A 9,067-nucleotide genomic window follows, 5' to 3' on the forward strand; every position below is an offset into this window, starting at 1 on the left:
TGTTGATGGCATTCCTCTATGTTCTATAGATGTTTTCATATATTTGTTGACCATTATATTTCTTCTTCTGTGCAGTGCCTGTTCAATTCCTCTGCTCATTTATTGAGTGATGTTGTTATATTAGCGTTAAGTTTTTTGAATTCTTTATCTATCCTGGAATTTAATGCTCTTCCCGCCCCCCCCCCCCCCCCATTCTGGTGGCTCTCTTTTCATGTCCTTGGTTGTTTCCTTTGCAATGAAGAAACTTCTCAGTTTGATGCCATACCATTTATTGATAATTGATTTTACTTTTTGCTGAAGGGCCTGCCTTGCAGCATCAACTGTGGGGAGCTTGAGGGCACAGAGAAACCCCTCCAGAGATAGTTTCAGAGAATGGTGTCTGCTTTATTGTGTAGCAAAAATAGCTTTTATAGTGGGAATGTGCCTATTTACTGGTAACAATCATGATAGGCCAGAGGTGATACACAACATACCATATTACGGGAATCCTGACACCAAGAGTCTAGGAACTGCCACATAGGCTGACCTTGTACCATCAAGGGAATAACTTCTTGTCAAAGGAGCAGGGAAATGGCGCTTGCCAGTGTTCTGACAATACTCTGTCCCAAAACGGGTGTTGTACGTTAGGACTTCCATGCTGCACAATGAGCAAGTAAGCATTCCTCCATGTAGATCCAAGGTCAGGCCCACAAACAACTTCTTTTGCTTTAGGGATCTTATTAAGAAGTCAGTTCCTGACTGTTGCAGTCTGTTTCTCCTGTTGGAGTTTTGGGCCTACATTTTCTTCTAGCAGTTGTGTGGATTCCGGTCTAATACCTAGATCATTGATACAATTTGAGTTGAGTATTGTGCATGGTGAGAGGATCAGGGTTCAATTTTATTCTGCTACATAGGCATTTTCAATTTTCTCAGTATCAGTTGTTGAAGAGGCTATTTTTTTTCCAATGTACATATTGGTACCTTTGTCTAGTATGAGGTAACTGTATTTATGTGGGTTTGTCTTTGTCTTCTGTTCCTTTGGTGACTTTTCCTGTGTTCTTGCCAATATAATTTTTTTAATAGTTCTGTAGTGTAATTTGAGGTCTGATATTGTGATGCCTCCTGCTTCATTTTTCTTGATAGGGATTGTTTTGGATATCTGGGTCTCTTGTTTATCCAAGTGAATTTCATGATTGCTTTTTCTATTTTCTGTGAATAATATCTTTGAGGTATTGAAGGGAATTGCATTGAATCTTCATAGCACTTTTACTAGTATGGCCATTTTGACAATATTAATTCTGCCTATCCAAAAACATGGGAAGTCTTTCCATCTCCTATGGTCTTCCTCAATTTATTTCTTGAGGGTTTTGTAATTATTATTGTAGAGGTCTTTTACCTCTTTTGTTAAGTATTTTCCAAGATTGTTTTATGCTATTTTGAATGGGATAGTTTTCCTAATTTCTCTTTTAGCTCACTCATAATTACAGTATAGAAACACAATTGATTTAAGTTTGTTACTTTTGTATCCTGCAATTTGATGAATTCATTTGAGTTCTATAAGTTTTTTGGTAGACTTTTTTTTTGGACTTCTAAATATAGAATCATGTCCTCTTCAAATGGAGCTAGTTTTAGGCCTTCTTTTCCTGTTTGTATCCCTTTAATTACAGTCGTTTGCCAAATTGCTCTGGCTAGAGGTTAACAGACCTGATTTGTTCAGCTCTCTATTCATCATTCATTAGTAAAGTTAGTGGTGTTGTGTTTTATTTCATTATGATCTGATAGAAAACAGAATACTATCTCTACACTTTGTATTTGCTAAGAGTTCCTTTGTGTACTAATAGAAGTAGTGAAAGTAGGCATCCCTCTCTCATTTCAATTTTAGAAGGAATGCTGTAGTTCTCCATTTAGAATTATGTTGGCCTTGGGTTTGTCATATATAGCTTTTACAGTGTTGAGGTATGATATTTCATTCCTATTGTTTTTAGTGTTTAAAGCATGGATGGATGTGGTATTTTGACAAAAATAGATGCTGCATCTATTTGGAAGATTATGTGTTCTCATCTCTGTGTCTATTTGTGTGATGGATTACATTTATTGCATGGAAAGTTAATGGGCATAAATAAATCAGTGAACCTCTTGGAGTACACTGCACTCTTCTCCCCAGGGCTACACTCATGAGAGGGGAAGCCAGTCCTTCACCAGTTTTGTTTCTCAAGGGTACTGTTCTTTCTGGCCTCCTGAGATTTTCCCCAAAGCACCAAGTTCCATCAGTCCTGCTCATTCAGATTTTTAAGACCTGCCACTGGTCCTGGGCACTGTTGTGTCAAGGGAAGAGAGGAAGGAAGGCTCTCTTCAGCTTCTCTGACTTGCATGTTGGAAAGGAAAAATGCTGTCCATGCCAGAAATTTTTCTAATTTGGTAGGCTCAGTTTAAATCTTGTGGCTGGTGTCTGCCAGATTCATGAATCAGACTGAGCCCCACATGAATCTAAGTTCCCAGTTTGAATTGGTGCTGCTGTAGTGAAGATGTCCAAACACGTCTCCAGCTTCAGCTCCCCAAGAATAGCATGCAGACTAGGGGTGACATTCATGCAGCAGTTTAATGAATAGAATAGCTCCTGGGTCTGTCCAGAGCCAACTTGACCCTCTTGTCCCATGTTCTGCGTGCCAAGATTGTCTGCAGCACATTATTATTATTATTATTATTATTATTATTATTACTATTATTACTACTACTACTACTACTACTAGTAGTAGTAGTAATAGTTTTAGGTGGACACAATATCTTTATTTCATTTTTATGTGGTGCTGAGGATTGTACCCAGTGCCTCATGCATGCTAGGTTTGCATTCTACCACTAAGCCACAACCCTAGCCTTTTGTATGCAGCACTTTTTACTCTTTCTTATCCTTGTGTACTGACTTCCCTCACTTCTATCAGAACCTAAGCTCCAGTTCTCTTTCTCATCTTTGTCTAACCCACCCTAAATTACCAATTTTTCCAAGGTTCTCTTTCCAATATTGAGTATCAGTGACATTCTTTTATGACCCACCTCACAGAGAAGCAGTTTTCTCACTCTCTGAGTCCCATGTAATGGAGCTGTGAGAAAAGTCACTTCCTGCTAATCCACCATTGTGTCTCCCCTTGTTTGACACTGTTATCTTTATGTTACTAAATTTGACAATGATAACACTTTCTTTCATCTTGAAGCTTTTAGTAAGGGTTATGGTTATGGGACCAACAATTTACTTTTAAGTGTCAAATTTTTATTATTCCCTCATTTCTTTTTTGCATTTATAAATACAAAGTAGGGGACATAAAAATTGTTAATGCATTTACTTGCCTGTCAAAAATATAATTAATAATAATTATAAAAATTTATTCAGATATGAGCCTGTAGAAATATTTTATAATAAAATATCAGAGTCATAAGCTTTTAATATTTTACATTTCTGCCATTGATTAAATATATATTTACTATTTTCTTTAATAGTGAAAGAAAGTTCTAAAGATGACTCATTAAAAAGGTATGAATTTATAGATTAAAAAAATGTCTACTAACTAAGTGGTGAGTGAAGATAAAAGGATTGTTGAGTGTTCTAGTCTGGGACAGACATCACATTCAGTTAACACTTGTTTTCTAAAGTTGTCTTACAAAGACTTTGAAAGTGTCCTTGCTATTATAACCTTTTAATTACTAATGATGTAGCTGTCATCCATAAGGTTGACAATTTGTCCCATATTCACTTAATTAATAAATATCAGGCCTGTGGTTAGACTGTAGCCTTACCTAGCTGAAAAATCCATTGTATTACCTCACTTTACAGATTGATACCAAGATGTATTATCAATTCTATATCATCAATTCAGAAATTCAAAGGCAGTTGTGTGTTAACTGATTTACATTTTACCCGTGAAGCCTGAAAGTCCAAGAAATTTGTCCTGACATTTTTGACAGTTCCACTTGTAACCATTTTTTTAATACATCAAAATTTTATGGAAAATCTCACAGATCTATGGCCACATGATTTTCTAATAAACAAGATCAGGCAAATACTGGCGAGATTATTTTTCTGGAAGTGAAGAATACCATTGTTTAGATAATGTAGTATTAATTATATTAATCCTTAGAGGACATTCTAACTGATTTCTATATTTTCTGATTTTCTTGTCAGTTATCCTTCAATTACTTCCCCTATCCATTTTAGAAAGACTTTTTATAATCTTTTTTCCTTCTTCTATGACTATAATCTTTTCTTTAATATCTATTTTTATTGTCTGTTTTGTTTTCTTGGTGTTTTTGTTTTATTTTATCAATTGAATATTATTTTTTCTGTTCACAGAAGCAAAAATTCAGAGAATTTCAGAATCTTAAGGAATTTCAGCAACTAGTCAAAGTACCCTCTAGTCTTTCATCATGTGTTTGACAGGCTGGCCAAATAATGGATTCCCAGAGAAAGGAGGACATTTAGATAATATTCATTTAGATAATATTCAGGGAAACAGAGGTACAAATATCAAGACTCTGCTTTTTCTGTCAGTCTTTTTCTTTGAGTGTCTGAGTGCCTGTAAATATTTTAAAGTGCTTGCTAGTTATGTGGACCTGAATAAAGTGAGACTTGTTTAGGAAAAATTGATTTCATAATATGTTTTAAGGCATCTGACAGAAGTATTCTAAAATATATATATACACAAACACACACACACACATATAGACACATATATGTATATATCTGTATTCTGAATATATATATATATATATATATATATATATATATATGCATATATATATTTGTGTATATATATTTATATATATATGTACTTTTTAACTTTCAAAAAATTTTAAAAGATTCGGGGAGCTCTTTGCACTATTTTTGGGTAAAGGCAAGTAATAGGATATTTTTATTGGTGATTTCCATGCTGAAGAACAATGACTGCCATTTTCAAGCCATCTTGCTTATTATTTTACAGAGAGGGGACTCTGCATCTTGCTACCTTGTCTTCGATTATCAGAAGATTGTTTCATTTCAGGTGAGAAAAAAAAATTCAGCCATTATTTGGGTTTTAAGTTCAGCCTTCAAGCCAGGCAATTTTCAAGAATAAATTATTCTCAGGTTCTTTGCTGATATATTGGCTTCACTCTGAATTGGAACTAAGAGTACCCTCATTGAATATTTCATAGTTTCGGAGCAGTAGAGGCAGAAAGAAGTAAATATGAGTATTTTTATTTTAAAAATGGAGGTCATATTTTAATTATATTAATCAAGAAACATCATTTAATAAATTATACCTAAACTTTAAACAGAGTTTATTTTAAAAAGAAAACTATTCACCTATTTTTGCTTTACATTATTGCTCTAAAGATCTACCAAAAAACCTCATCCAGGTGATTCCTGCTTTGCAATGGATGAGGACATCTATGATGCTCATATTAAGGTAAAGTGATCTTTTGTGAAATGTATGTTCTTGCTCTGAATTTTGTGTTTTAATGTATTAATGCTGGAAAATTAGATATATTTTTCTGACGTTTTATATGAAAATTTGCTAAGAAGAATCTATTTTAGAGAATTATGTTGATTTAAAAAATGTTTTTGTATCAGTGTTCTCTCAAGAGGGTCTTGAGGGATGGAAGAAAAGATAGGCTGGGAAATACATAGTGACAGACAAATTGCATTAGGAAGAGCTTTATAACTGCAGAGGAAATATGATTTTTAGTCAAGGATTTTTTTTGGTCAGTTTACATTATTGTATCTTTTAAATTGTACTTACAAGACTTACAACACTTGTGCCTAAATTAATTTTTATAGAATCATAGAAGTTTCCTGGTGGTTTTAGCTTGTAATATATAATTTGCATGGCAAGTAGCTTTTCTTTTTTGACTTGAACCCTGGATATTTTTGTACCATAACATTTAATGAAACCTTTTTTCCTCTATTTCTATCCTTTGCTCTGTATTTATACTAAAGTAATATTGGGAATTATGGCAACTCAGAATTCTAGAATCTATATCTTAACACTTGTATTAAAAAGGGCTTCCATATCTATAATTTCTGAGTCTTTCCACTAAAGATGACACTAATTAAAAAAAAGTATAAGTAAATAGCAGAAAGATCAGTAGAACAGAAGGAAGTACTAGGGTCTGAATTAGACCAAATTATATTCTATGCTTTTATAATTATATCCTAGTATATAACTTCTACTGTGATGTATAACTGAAAAGAATCAATATAAAATAAAAATAAATAATTTAATGAACCTTTTCTAAAAATTTTCTCTTCATCTAATTAAAGAGTAGATGGTCTATGCAAAGTAATAACCAGTTCTGGAAGCAGAGACTCTCAATAATTATATGGTAATACTTGAGTTTCCCAGATTTTTTTTTCACTCTATAGTTTCTTACAATATTCAAATACTTATGTCACATTCTGAAATTTCAAATTTTAGATGTTTCTATATTTATTTATTTAAATATTCATTGTAAAACTCTACAAATTTTGTGAATTATTCCAAGTTAGGAAATATATTTGCAAATATCCTGTAGCACTTAAAATAAGGTTTCAAATGAAAAATACTTCTTTTTTTTTCTTTGAAATGACTTGAATTTTATTTTAGTCATGAAGAGCTAAAATTATGTGAGTAAGAATGGTGTAATTTTTATTTTGGGGAAAATAATGTGTAGAGCTATCATACTCTGTTCTATTTAGAATGCTATTATTCATAACTTAACCGAGCTCATTTGGCCTGGAGAAATGCACCGTTTCTAAAAGCTGGTGTTATATATATTGTTGAACATGAATAAATGTGGAGAAAATAAATTTCTACATAATTAATCATCCTATGTAATATAATGTGCATGATATAACTAGTAATTAAGTCTACTGAATTTAAAAATATGTTTCAAGTTTGCATTCTCTTTTAATATATGGGATGTGAAAGTTTGAGTAAGTTATCTCAAATTGATGTCATAAAGGAGGAATAAACAAATTAGAGTGATGTCATAAATATGAAAGTAGGAACCAGAATATCCTTCAAGCCTGCTCCAAACTTGAGTTTAGATTTGGTCTTCAGATGAAAATTTGCTTGTTTCTTCCTTCTTGCTTATCTTTTTGAAAATGACTTATTTCACTGTCTCATTACCTATGTCAAGCAAACCTGGTGATGTAATTGGCAGTGCCACCTATTTTTTTAAGTATTTTATTGTTTTATATCTTATTATTTTGTTAACTTAATTATATGAAGGTACTAGGATAAAAAGACCATACATCTCTTTCTAAAACAATGACTTACTCCAATTCTTAATATTTCCTTGCAGAATACATCTCTTCAGTGTCTATTCATTGTGCCATCTCTGTCACTGTGGTTTGTTTATTGAGTTAATGTTTCTGTTTAGCAGCTCTGTGTGGTTTATATTCATTGATATCATCTCCACAAGATTGCTTTCATCATTTCTTTTTTTTCTTGGAAGGATCAAAATTTGTATAGTCGTTTATCTTCAGCTATTTGACACATAGGAACAAGGTGTCACATTTTTCCATAGGATGGACAAAACTTATACTGTTTATGAATCCAATCAATCTTATTTAATAGATAACTCTAAAAGCTCATGTTTTATGAGCTTTCTCCTTAAGAGGTAATTCATGCCAATATAAGTCATAAAACATTGAAATATCACATATAATTTCTCATATTATTAATCTTTTTCAAAAGTACTCTAAATACAGATGACTACCATTTTTATCCTACATCATTCAGTTTAAGAAAATAATATAATGGATTTCAGTATTTGTGTAACAATCAGTTGGATATAAGTGGAGTGACATTTTGGAGATCTCTGTATCATGACTCATAATCTTTACCTCATGAGAATATACAGCTTAGTAAGTGAGAGAATTCAGTTTGAGTATACAGAAAAATGATTCAGAAACCTCTGCTCTTTCTGTTGTACCCTGCAGTCATGGAAAACATTTATTATTTTGTCAACTTTGGTTCTTATTATGCCTTAATCTTTTTTTTTCTTTCTAGAACACCCCGGAAGAAGGAGAAAAATTAACTGAAACTTCAAGGCAATCCACGAAGGATGGTAAGCTATTTGAAGACTGCCTGATTTTGTGCTGCTTATTGACTTGAAATTACAGAATTTTTATATACTGTTTATTTTGTTTTTATTGTCAGAAGTATAATATGACACTGGGAACAAAACAGTGGAAACTAACCTGACAATGGTAACCCTGCCATTAAAAAGAATGACATAGTTGAAACCACACTTGTGCAGGCAATCAGAATAAAGAATGATTGTCTTTTCTTTACATCACCTGACTCAAAGGTAATGTGTTTTTAAAAATTCTCTTTCCTTTTTTTTAACATATCATCTTTTATCAAGACAAACATCCTAGAAAGAAATATAAGGCTACAAGATTATAATAGAAAACAAGCAACAGGTGAGGTATATGTATAGAATTAACACTGATAGAATGTGGTGGGAATAAACAATTTTTCGGTGTGTCCTTATGGAAGGAAATAAATAGAAAATAAGCCAAAATCACAGATTTGTGAATATGAAGCTGAGAAAAGGGAATGCATACAAAGAATTTATTTATGAAGGGAAAGATAAGTATCCAGATTGAATGATTGTCAATATGGCTGATATTTAAAATAAGAAATATTGAAATTAATAAGAGCAGCAATTGAATATTAGGCCAAACATAGGAATGTTTAGAGGAAGTACATGCTGGATATATAGAACAATGTGTCACATCTGTCTATCATTTACTCTTGACATCCTTCAATGAATAGAAGGCAGGGTGTGTGATTACCATCACAATCATTTTGGTATTATAATGAATAGAAAAATAAGAAAATAAATGTGGCATATTTTAGATACTTAAGAAATCAATATTTTCTTCTGTTTTTATTAAAGCTTCAAGTAATTTATATTTAGCACCAATCAGTATAGGCTTAAAACTATTGATGGTCAGTGCTTGTTGAATTATACCAAAATAGATTCTACTGTCACATATAACTGAAAAGAAAACAACAACAATAAAAAAAAAAAACATAAAAAATATGTATAAATAGGTACTGGTATTCAA

General features: G+C 32.3%; 1 long non-coding RNA gene across 1 annotated transcript; it reads left to right on the forward strand.

The window, feature by feature from the left end:
* The first annotated feature begins 4,946 nt into the window (after nucleotides 1-4,946).
* LOC139704159 (uncharacterized) lies at nucleotides 4,947-8,240 on the forward strand. The gene is made up of 4 exons (XR_011706204.1): nucleotides 4,947-5,009; nucleotides 5,342-5,414; nucleotides 8,001-8,058; nucleotides 8,151-8,240. It is a non-coding gene; the product is annotated as an uncharacterized lncRNA (long non-coding RNA).
* Nucleotides 8,241-9,067: the final 827 nt, after the last annotated feature.

The sequence above is a fragment of the Marmota flaviventris genome, unplaced genomic scaffold, assembly GCF_047511675.1.
Source record: "Marmota flaviventris isolate mMarFla1 unplaced genomic scaffold, mMarFla1.hap1 Scaffold_398, whole genome shotgun sequence".
Taxonomy (NCBI): domain Eukaryota; kingdom Metazoa; phylum Chordata; class Mammalia; order Rodentia; family Sciuridae; genus Marmota; species Marmota flaviventris.